The sequence below is a fragment of the Brassica napus genome, chromosome C3 (assembly GCF_020379485.1).
Source record: "Brassica napus cultivar Da-Ae chromosome C3, Da-Ae, whole genome shotgun sequence".
In the NCBI taxonomy this organism is placed as follows: domain Eukaryota; kingdom Viridiplantae; phylum Streptophyta; class Magnoliopsida; order Brassicales; family Brassicaceae; genus Brassica; species Brassica napus.
In genome coordinates, this window is record NC_063446.1 from 31,420,176 (window position 1) to 31,432,690 (window position 12,515).

The window sequence follows — 12,515 nt, forward strand, 5'->3', positions numbered from 1 at the left end:
GAAATCCCGGAAATCTTGTTTCATTGCCATGGTTCTTCTTATGCTGGTCACTTTGCAGCATTCAAAACCGTCTCCAAGATCTTGCAAGCTGGTTTCTGGTTGCCAACAATGTTCCGAGATGCACAAGCTTTCATCTCCAAGTGCAGTTTATGCCAAAGACAAGGGAACATTAGCAAGCAGAACGAGATGCCCCAGAACTTCATACTCGAGATCGAAGTGTTCGATTGTTGGGGGATCGACTTCATGGGACCATTCCTACCATCGTGCAAGAACGAGTACATTCTAGTGGCAGTGGATTACATTTCGAAGTGGGTATAAGCAATCGCCAGTCCTACTAATGACGCGCGGGTTGTAACCAAAATGTTTAAGACCATCATTTTTCCTCGGTTTGGAGTACCTCGAGTGGTCATAAGCGACGGAGGCACACACTTCATCAACAAGGTTTTCCAAGGGCTCCTGAAGAAGAACGGTGTCAAGCACAAAGTTGCTACATCATATCACCCCCAAACAAGTGGCCAAGTGGAAGTGTCTAATAGGGAGATCAAGAGCATCCTGCAGAAAACGGTCGGAGCTACACGCAAGGACTGGTCTTTAAAGTTGGATGATGCGCTATGGGCCTAAAGAACAGCCTAAAAAACGCCATTAGGGACCACTCCATATCATCTGGTCTATGGGAATGCCTGTCACCTCCCTGTGGAACTCGAGTACAAGGCGGCATGGGCTGTCAAACTACTCAACTTTGATATCAAATTAGCCAGGGAAAGGTGTTCCATACAGATTCACGAACTTGAAGAGATCAGGCACCTGGCTTATGAAAGCACGAAGATCTACAAGGAAAAGAGCAAAGCCTATCATGATAAGTGGATCATCTGCAGAAACTTCGAACCAAATGATCGAGTTTTGCTTTTCAACTCCAGGCTGAACCTCTTCCCTGGAAAGTTGAAATCTAGGTGGTCCGGACCTTTCACTGTCAAGGAGGTCAGACCGTATGGAGCCGTGGTACTACTGCATCCGAATGGAGGGGAATTTGTCGTAAATGGTCAGCGTATTAAGCCATACATGGCTGATACGACAATCGCAGCAGGGGAAGAAATCCCCTTAGGCGATCCATCCCCAGCTCAATAGGCTGATCAAAGTCAAGCTAGTGACTTAAATCGAGCGCTTGGTGGGAGGCAACCCACTGGTAACTGTAAATATTTTTTTTGTTTCGCAATTTGTTCCATTTTGTTTTTATTTAGAAAAAAAAAATCGAAGACCCCCGGAGGAACAGTCCACGGACTGCTCTCGCTGGAGGAACAGTCAATGGACTGCTCTCGCTGGAGAACAGCTGCTCCTCCAGGTAAGTTTTCGACAAAAAAAAAAGGAAGAGGAAGCGGTTAGGGTTTGCCTATTTAAGGCAACTACCCCACTTTCCCACTTAGACTCACATCGCCGCCAACATCCTCCCCATAAGTTTAGAACCCTAAAATCGAAAACCTTAAACTCTTAGCCTTCTCTAAATTGATTTTGGTTCTAGCACTTAATATGTCTTGAGATTTCGAACTTGATCTCCTTTTTCCGGCACTATCTCAACCGGACAAGGTAAAATTCAAACTCTCTCCAGTCGCAAGTCGGGTTTCTCTCATATCTCTTTTAAGCGATTGAATCATTTTTCATGGGATTGCACTTTAATAAGATCATCTCATGATTGCTAGGAAGATAAGAGATTCATTGTAAAATGATATATAATGAGAGCCGCCTTATTTCAAATTGAATTGAGAATTGCGACTGATCATTGTGTTGATTGTTGGTTGATGCGGGTCGAACTTAGGGTCGTTGTTCTTCAAGATAAGATTTGGGTTGTTCGAAAATTGAATGGACTTGGATTTAACTGAGAAATGGTGAAGGTCCATCGTTTTCTACACAACCCACGAACGGTACTAATGCATAATTCATCGTTCTATTTTGCAGATGGCTCCGAGATCCAAGCAAAAGGCGATAAAAACCCCGAAGATCACCCGCGAGAACTACGTACCGCCAACAGGCCACAACGCCCCGGCCTCTTACCCATGGCCGTGCGTTGGAAAGGAGGGTCAGCTGATTGATCTTGACGACCCAATGCTCCTCACCTTCAACTGCGAAGGATGGGACAAGGAGTCTGCGCAAAAATATTTGGGAACCAAAATTCGCACTGTCGATTTCCGTTTAAATTAGGAAACTAGGAAAACCCTAATTTCCCAGAGGCCCTGGATATCTGCTAATGTCACACGCCAAACAATCAGAACACGCAATTAAAGACAAAAAGAGATAAGAAATCGAAAAGAGAGCAAAGTAGATCTTATTCCGAATTCGCGTTTGAGCGTTACAACAAGGTAAGAGCCTGGGCTACGAGAGCTATCGGCGAGATCCCTAGTTCTAAAACCCTAAGACGGCAATAACCTAGTTGAGTCGCAGCTCGAATAACAAAAACGGAAATATGCCTAATTGCTCTAAGTGCTGAGTTTGCTTTGAAGAAGTCCTCCCCATGCTTCTCTCTTAGGACTCCTTATGTACTGGTTCCTAGGTCGGTTTGCACTTTTCCTCTTCTGCCCTTAAGCCGTCATAGCGTAAAAATGGAGATATACCATTTTTTCCGATCTTCGTAATTATCTTCAAAATTTTGTATTTATCCGCGGAAACTTGACATTTATCTTTCCTTGCGAACCAAGCGTAAACAGTCATGCGGCTTACGGGCTGTTGGTTAAGAAATCGTAAGTTGGGCATCGAGTTATGTCTTAGGTCCCTTTGGGCCGTCTTCTAACTCGAAGCGTTTATTACGGCTTCTTTCAATAAAGAACGAACTTTCCGCGGTTTTTACAGTAAAGTTTGATCGATGACTTAAAATGGCGGGAAACGTGAAATGGGTTCGCTACGGTCTTCGAGAGATAGCATCGAAGGGTAGACGAGAATGCATGGACTAATGTTGTATCGACGTTTCAGAAGAGCTCGGTCGCTACGTAGCGACCGAGCGGAACGAACGCTCGGTTGCTACATAGTGACCGAGCTTCGGCTCGAGCTCGATCGCTACGTAGCGACCGAGTGGGACTGTCGCTCGGTCGCTCGGTCGCTACGTAGCGACCGGACAGCGTGCATGTGCGGTAGTAGTGTAATGACCGAGCTTGGCTCGTCCGTGTTCTAATCGTCATACTCGGACCTATCCGTAACTGGTCTGGGTATGTTTCCGATGGCTTATGTTTGATTTAAATAGAATTCGAACGAAATTTTATCTCGGGAACATGCGTTGCGACGTTCTCTTGATCGGACCTATCCGTTAACTTCGTCGTAACCGTTTTTGACCCCAACAGTTAGCCCCCCAGCTCGTTAGGATCGTGGATTTATACTGAGATTCCAACGTGCAGTATGGCGAGTTCGGACGAGATTGGTGTATTTGGGCGAAGTTCGTGTCCGAAAATCCGCAAGTAAATAGTAATTTCTCATGCCTATAAGAAGGGAGGTAATTTCTTCACAACCTTTACACTTATTCATTCTCATAGAGAGGTTTCTTGAAGAATTCTTTCTTATTTTTCTTTCTCTCTATCATTTCCTTAAAGAAAACACGAGATGTCAAGTAAGAAGAGGAGTTCGAAGAAAGGGTCCTTGCCCGCGAACGTTTCTGAAGAGCTCTGTGTGCCAAAGATAGAATTCGTTCCTCATTAGGTAGACCCGGCCGAGAATGAGACATGGTGGGTGGCGTGTTATGGTTCGATCACGCCTCCCAAAGAGAAATCGTTCCCGGTCATTAACCGTCACCCGGTCGAGGAAGGTGCACCAAGTAGGAGTACTAGCGAATTCCTCGAGGTCATGCGGTCGTTCTACCATATTTTGGATGCGGTAGAGTTCAGGGTTCATCGTCAAGGAGAGCGCGCTAGTAGTCCTCCGGAGGGTTACTTTACTTGTTACAAAGCATTCGTAGTGCGCTGTCGTTTGTGGTTCCCGATTCCCGTTGGATCGTTTTGGGGTGGCGATAAACCAATTGAATCCCCTTGGAATCCAGCACCTCATCGGAGTCCTGATCCTGAGCTATGAGCATGGTCTCTCTCTTACCGTCGATCATTTCGAAGCGCTTCTTACGTTGCAGATCATCAAGGATACGGACAAGTACAGGCTGGTCCCTCAGAACATCATGTCAGTGGTTAACGGGTTTACTTCTAACTTCAACTCGTGGAAGAAGTTTTTCTTCTTCGTTCGTGTGGACGCTGCGTCTGTCAAAAAGAGTTGTATCCCATTGTTCCGGAGGTTGCCGAACGATCGTCCCTTCATCAATCTCCTTGCTCCGTTTCCTAAGGACATTATCGCGGTGAGGGATCTGCTCAGGAACGGTCCTTTCTTCTGGACTTCCTTTACGCCGAAGAGAGTTCGAAAGGCGTTGAGGTTTGTTCATCCTAGTCCTGATTTGGGCGGGGAAACAGGGGGTGATTCCAAGCCTGATGACCAAGGTCCCGACGCTGCTCCCACGGTTGCGACGGGGCTGAATTCTTCAAAGGGAAAAGATATTGACCTCGGTGACCTGGAGTTTTCGGTGGGTGATTGCATGCTTCCAGGATGGGATCCGGACCTTGCTTTCGGCGATGGAAGTGGTATGAGCGAGGTCCCTATTCCGGACTTTGATGATTTCTTCGCTGGTCTTCCTTCGGGATTTGATGCTCCTCCGTCCACGAACGAGTCGGGGAGGCCGAAAGTCATCGCGGAAGGATCTCGTATCATCAACGGGGAATAGGCTTTAAGAATTTTGACGATCAATTCAAGTGTATATATATTTTTTGTTTTGCTTATAACGTGTCAATCGGTTTTACAGAGCTTGAACTTGCTTGGATCGGCCATTGAGGCGAGCCATAGAGAAGCCATGATCTATCGCTTTAAAGCGGAGAAGGCGGAGAAGGATCTTGCTCGCATGCGAGACGAGATGTTGGCGCGAGATGCTCAACTCGCTCGTGATCATGCCAGGGCTATTCGTAGGGCGGAACGGAAGGGCAAGAGGGAGATTGTCGAGATGATGAAGACTCGCGCCTCTCAATTCCAGGTTGAGTAAGGGAACCTCAAGGATGCTTTCAACTCGCTGGGCGACTTACGTGAGTGTCGCGGTTCAGTCGGGAGCCTTTGGAAGACGCGGGCGGATGACTACGTTTTCAAGAGGGAGATGGAGTTAATGAAGGGCGGCATGAAGGATCATGCTCACGCTGAGACGCTCATTTCTCCGATCGACGGGAGGATTCAGGGATTCTGGGATCCCATCCCGGTTTCTCCAGATTCCGTAGAGATCACGACCGAGTTTTCTGGTGGCGATGAGGAAGTGAACCATCCTGCGGATGCATTCGGAGCTTCCTTGTCCGGGAATTTTAACTTTGATCTGTGAGAGGTGAGTATTTGACAGGAAGAAGTTTTTCCCTTATCTTGTATTATGCGGCCAAGTGTGGCCTTCGTTCATATATGTCCGGCCGAGTGTGGCCTTCGAACTCTGTATGGGCCTGTTTTGGCCGCTTTTATTTTTATCGGGACTGGCCGTTGGTGGCTTTGAACCCCTACCACTATGCGGTTTATATATATAATGGATGTTTGTTTGAGTTACTTTGTTTCGAGTGGGTTTGAAGTAAACATGGGTTGTCTTCTCATATTTAACTTCGTTGATGCGTGCAATCCGTTGGTTTGTTCGAGACATGATTTTCGTAAAAATCATTTATTCTTACAATCTTTCGGGAACGTTGAGATATGAACGGAGAGACATGTTTTAGGATCTCGTATCGTTTAGATATCATGTCTTTGAGATGTCTGAGACCAATGCGATGGGTTTAGGGCAAGACCTAGGTTTACTCTCGGTTTTAAGGTTTGTGCGGTGACTAGCCGGCTATAGATTTTCCTGTTGCGATTTCTACCTGATTCGTACCGATTTAAAGTCCGCGATAGGTTCTCGGCTTATATGATTTGTATGGTACGAATCGAGCATCTTTCCAGAGATAATTTTTAAGCCAACTGGAAGTGCTAGACCAAAATTTCGGATTTTTTTTTGTAGCGCGCTTTCGTCCTTGTGTTGGACGTTCGAAGATCAAAAGAGTGATCAAGTTGCGTTTGTTTAAGACGGCTGATGTGTTCGCCGGGGCCAATCGACGAACGGAGTGTAAGGTTTTTGTTGTCGCATTCGGACAATTTGTTTGTATCGTCTCGACTTTTAACTTGGCGACGTCTCGCAGTTATTTCGAAGACTATACGTATATTTTCGGTGCTGAAGAGAGATTGTTTCGCGATTTTGGGCCGTACGAGGCTGCTGACAAGAGTCTTAACGTTTGTAGATTTTCTAAGCGTGTTCTAAGATTTATGCGTTTAATTGAAGCGCAAGTGTCTTAAAAAGGAGCGACGCATATTGTAGCAAAAATTTTTGAAATCTCTAAAAAACTCTATTACAATAACACATCTTTTTCAGTGTGGGAGTATACGAGTATACGCACCCACTCTCCCCCCCCCCCCCTTTTTAGAGAGGGAGATAGCTGAACTCGTCTTTCGACGAGCTGCCTACGTACCTCTTTCGAGGATCAAGCCATCTTGTAGTTCTATTTTACGCCGCGAGCGTTTTTATTCGGCGATTGTCGCCGTGCTGACCGCCTTGATCGTGATGACCGTGGCCGGGTCAGCGTTCTCTTCCGGATGTTCCGGTTGAGTTGTAGTGTCGGCTTCGGACTCATGTTGAGTTTCAACGCCCGAAGCGTTTGCGTCAGCGGACGATGTTAAATCGTCTTTTCTTAAAACGTTTTTGGCCGAAGATGGACCTATATTCATGCGCTTGCGATTTACCGCTGCAGAAGTCGTCATTTGCCTTAACTTTTCCTCCGCAAGGAAGCATAGTCGCGACTGTTTCTGACATCCCCAAATAGCTGCGACTCCGTTTGGGGTCGGGAATTTGACACCCAGGTGGTACGTCGATGGAACGGCTTGCATGGCGTTGAGCAATGGGGTTCCCATGATCACGTTGTGGATGGCAGGATGATCGACTACCGCGAATTCGACGATTTTTGTGATCTCTTTGGCCATGACTGGTAGCTGAATCGACCCGAGGGTCATCGATACTTCGCCTGAAAAACCTGTGAGCGGTTTCGGCGTTGGAGTTACTTCTCCGAGTTCGATGCTCATCCGATTGAGAGTGTCGCGGAAGATTACATTGACAGTGCTTCCCGTGTCAATGAGTACTCTTCCGACTTCCAGATCTCGTATGACGAGATCTATGACGAGCAGATCGCAGTGAGGTTGATCGATCCCGCCGGTTTCCTCCTTCGTGAAGGTGATTGAGCAATTCTGACCATCTCGGGTAGGAGACCATGTAGGCCAGTTTGCGCTCGACTCCGCCTTCTGCTCGTAAGCCTTGATGGCCGAAACCGTATCGTTGCAGAATTGCGATCCTCCAATGATCATGTTGACTCTGCGATGATTGTTATCGTTCCCCTTTTCGTCCGGCCTTCTGCCGCGTTTATCCCTAGATTGGTTTCTTTGAGGAGATCGAGGGGCGATCGGTCTCGAGGATGAGATCTTTCATGCTAGTCACTTCCGAGAGCTCTCCAACTAGTAGCTTCGCGGCCAGCCTTGCTCCCAAGACTTTGCAGTTAGTCGTGGAGTGTCCTCGGGACTGGTGGAACTCGCAGAAGGTGTTTTCATCATATCCTTGATTGCGAGTCCACGTATTACCCGTGGTTCGGCCCTGGTCCAAGCTGATCGCGTAATTGTGCGCTTCTTGGAGATCTTCCCCCTCGTGATGGACATACTTGTCGTTATGAGGGTTCTTCTTCTTCGTTGTTGGATCTACATCTTTCGAGGCTGGTCTCTCCGACTTATGTTTTTGTGATAAGACTTTCGTTTCTTCCTCGATCATGATGTAGTCTGTCACCTTGTGGAGGGCGTCCTGGATCGTCCGCGGTTTGTCGAGGGCTATCCATTTTATGAATTTCGACTTGTGCCAGAGCGCCTTTCTGAGCGCATCAATGGCCACCTTGTCACTTATCCCGCTGACCCTGGACATTACCAACTTGAATCGGCTGATGAACTCGCGGAGGGGTTCGTCTTCCCTCTGGGACAGACTCCAAAGATCGACATCGGAAGTTTCTCAATTTATGAACATAGAGTATTGCTTGAGAAATTCTGATGCGAGCAGTCGGAAACTTCCGATAGCGTTTCGCTTAAGGCGTGCGAACCATTCGAGGGCTGCCCCATCCAGATTCTCGACGAACATGCGGCAGTAGCCGGCGTCTTTTTCGCCGTCTTTTAGTCTCGCTCTTCCCATCGTGATGTCGAAAGCCTGAAGGTGCGCCCTCGGATCGGTCGTACCATCATACTTTGGTACTTGGATTTTTCCTGGTTAAGGGGGTCTTCCGAGCCCCTTCCAGCAGCCTGTCGATCTCGGGGTCCGCGCTGGCAGCGTGATGGATTTGGGATTTCACGGCTCTTACTTCTGCCGCAGTCTTGGTGATATAGTCGCGAAGATCGCAGATATCCGACTTCTCGCCAGCAGATTTCCGAGCCTGTCGGCGTTTACTGCGAGTGAGCTCGGTTTGCTTTTCAGCCAGCTTTTCTCGTTCGTTAAAATAGAGGACTTCCGCCTCTTCCGTCATTGGTTTGTCGAACGGAGAGCTTTCCCGAGAATATCGGCTTCTGGTCCTTCTTGGATGTCTGTCGACGTCCTCATCGGTATCGTTGGAGACATCGCTAGGATCCAGGTCGACGTTCTCGACTTCGTTATCCTCCGAATTTTTCGCGGGAGGTGGTGGACTTTCAGGGTTCCCCTTTTCGACTGGAGATTTTTCGCTAGGGTTTTGACCCGAAGGTTGTTCCCGTGCGGCTCCAGGCCTATCGAGTGGGGTAGCGAAGTCGAGTCTTCTCCCGCGGACTATAGTGGTTCCGCGGGGGCGAATTGCTCGAGTCCCTGCCGTTAAAGTTTCAACTTGTTTGGTCAAGGTGCTCACGAGCTTATCCTGTTCTTCCGACCTTTTTTCGTAGGTGGCGAACATCTTTTTAAACTCCTCGAGCGCCGCGGCGTTGGCTGGTGCATTGGCCGCGGATATGTCTGCTGCGGGAGTGTGGAGATCAGTGCCACTGCATCCGTCAAGAGGAGTCTGCACATTATCCGCGTCGTCAGTTGACATGTCTGGTTGAGCGTGATGTGGTTGAGAGTTAGATTGATCCGTACCCCCCTCCTTCTAGCGCCAAACTGTGGGAACCGAAATTCGCACTGTCGATTTCCGTTTAAATTAGAAAACTAGGAAAACCCTAATTTCCCAGAGGTCCCGGATATCTGCTAATACCACACGCCAAGCAATCAGAACACGCAATTAAAGACGAAAAGAGATAAGAAATCGAAAAGAGAGCAAAGTAGATCTTATTCCGAATTTGCGTTTGAGCGTTACAACAAGGTAAGAGTCTGGGCTACGAGAGCTGTCGGCGAGATCCCTAGTTCTAAAACCCTAAGATGGCAATAACCTAGTTGAGTCACAGCTCGAATAACAAAAACGGAAATATGCCTAATTGCTCTAAGTGCTAAGTTTGCTCTGAAGAAGTCCTCCCCATGCTTCTCGCCTAGGACTCCTTATATACTGGCTCCTAGGTCGGTTTGCGCTTTTCCTCTTCTGCCCTTAAGCCGTCATAGCGTAAAAATGGATATATTCCATTTTTTCCGATCTTCGTAATTATCTTCAAAATTTTGTATTTATCCGCGGAAACTTGATATTTATCTTTCCTTGCGAACCAAGCGTAAACCGTCATGCGGCTTACGGCCTGTTGGTTAAGAAATCGTAAGTTGGGCCTCGAGTCATGTCTTAGGTCCCTTTGGGCCGTCTTCTGACTCGAAGCGTTTATTACGGCTTCTTTCGATAAAGAACGAACTTTCCGCGGTTTTTACGGTAAAGTTTGATCGATGACTTAGAATGGCGGGAAACGTAAAATGGGTTCGCTACGGTCTTCGGGAGATAGCATCGAAGGGTAGACGAGAATGCATGGACTAATGTTGTATCGACGTTTCGGAAGAGCTCGGTCGCTGCGTAGCGATCGAGCTTCGGCTCGAGCTCGGTCGCTACATAGCGACCTAGAGGAACGAACGCTCGGTCGCTACCTAGCGACCGAGCTTCGGCTCGAGCTTGGTCGCTACGTAGCGACCGAGCGGGACGGTCGTTCGGTCGCTACGTAGCGACCGGACAGCGTGCATGTGCGTTAGTAGCGTAATGACCGAGCTTGGCTCGTCCGTGTTCTGATCGCCATACTCGGACCTATCCGTAACTGGCCTGGGTATGTTTCCGATGGCTTATGTTTGATCTAAACAGAATTCGAACGAAATTTTATCTCGGGAACATACGTTGCGACGTTCTCTTGATCGAACATGATTTGTTGCGAAAAGACATACTTGTATTTTACGGGGATTTGGACGTTAACTTCGTCGTAACCGTTTTCGACCCCAACAAAATACAACACGCTTCTCAACAACGAGATCTTGCCCACTCGATTCGGTCACACCGAAACCCTCGCTGCTCTTGGGCTAGACACGGACGTGTTCGAGATGCTCAATGCAATGGGGATTGCGCCCCTCTGTTACCAGACGCACGAACTCTACCGGGACCTAGTGAGGCAAGTGCTCGCTACAGCTCATATCGGCTACGACAACCCTCAGGCACGCACATATGAGAACTGTTCTTTCTCCTTCATGGCCAATGGCAACTTCTGCTCCCTCTCGCTTGACCAGCTCAACGAGATATACGAGATCTTGGACGAGCGAAAGGATGTCGCAGTGGAGAACAAGTTCACGCAGACGTAGCGCTTTTGGGACCTCATAGCAACCGGTACCGGATCATTCGCCTCCAGAAAGGCGTATCAGTCCCAGATCAGAAAATCTACGTTGAGGGTGATGCGAAGATGGTCTCCAACCTCCTTTTTGCAAAGGATAAGACATCAAAGGTCACCAAAGGAGAACTGCAAATGCTATACTCGGGTCTTGAGGATGAGATCCGCAGGTCACAAGCTGGAATCCCATTTCAGCATGTCCATACCAACCCCGGTTTCCATCTCATCTGGATGTTCTACACACGAAAAGACTTCCTGCTCAGGACCGACAACAAGAAGGATCGTTGTGGCAGCCTGCTCACTCCATTGTTCAAGCACTTCAGAATCAACCTTCAAGCCTACGCGGTCAACTACAACATTGAGTATGTGGACACTCCATATCTGATCTCATGCCACATCCTCCACGACGAGACCACATACAGATTCACGGACAAGGAAGAAAACGTGTTGTTCATCAAGCTGCCCCAACCGCACCTCACGAACTTCAGTATGATAGAGAACATCCGTTTCTTACCTGACCCAGAGTTCCTCTGTGCCGACCCGCGAGCACAACCTCCTGACGATGATATTGTCGAGCCAGAAGACATCACACCGAACTAGGAAACGGCCTATGACCTAGGTCCACTCGACGATGACGCAGACGAAGCAGCATACCGTCGCTGGATGGTTGACTCGCAGTGGAAGAACAGTAGCCTCATGAAGAGGATCCTCAAGGCGATCACGGGGGATGTTTCGGAGGTCAAGAGCCGCAACCAGCCGCAGCTGAGTAGGCTCCACAGCAGTACCATCGAACAGGCAAGGGACCGGTCGGATCTTCCACTGGAGTAGAGCGTCTTCCGAGGAACAGGAGGATGGCTGGTCGCTCCGAGAGCGGGGAGTCAGACTGATCCCGCCTTTTCACCCTATCTCATTGTTTTATCCATCTGAACAATTTATTTTCTTGCTTTTTATTTGCTCGTTTGGTTTGTTTTTAGCCTACCTCAAATTTATTTTCACAACCAGGGATGGTGTGAACTAAGTCTGGGGGAGGTGATTGTGTGAACTAAGTCTGGGGGAGGTGATTGTGTGAAACTAATCTCTTTCGGTTTTTATGTATGAGTCAGTCCAAACTTTTGTGGGAATTAGGACCTTATTCTGTGATGATCTTTTAACCACCTCGTGCTTTAACATTCTTATTCAGTGACCTTAGCAGCGACGAAAGACCCACACTTGGACCTATAACGGCCCTGACTTATCTCACCTGACTCTCCAGAAGTTTTCAACAGATCAGGTTACACTGGGCCGACTTAACTCCATCTAAACTTGAACCAAATCTTGACTGCAAATTCCTCTTGTCATTGGCATTAGATCAGGGAAACGAGACTTACACTCAAGACTTCTTACTCTTTTTACCAATCTTGCTGATCCAGAGTAGCTAGTTCATTTTTAGCTAGTACCCACCTTGTACCTAAGCATTTATTCCGCCTTCATGCATTCTATTCTTCAGTTTCATATGTGCAGATATGTGCAAAAAAGTTGGAGAGGAAAGGATCGACGCAGCCTCTTACTCGTAATCGTGCAAGAACAATCAGGAACAACCAGCTCCAGAACAATGAGAGGAGCAGTCAGTTGAGAGCAAAGGAGCTCGACCACAGGGCACCGATCATTCCGCGTATTATCTCCTTCTCTGTCACTTCATCATCTATGATATCATC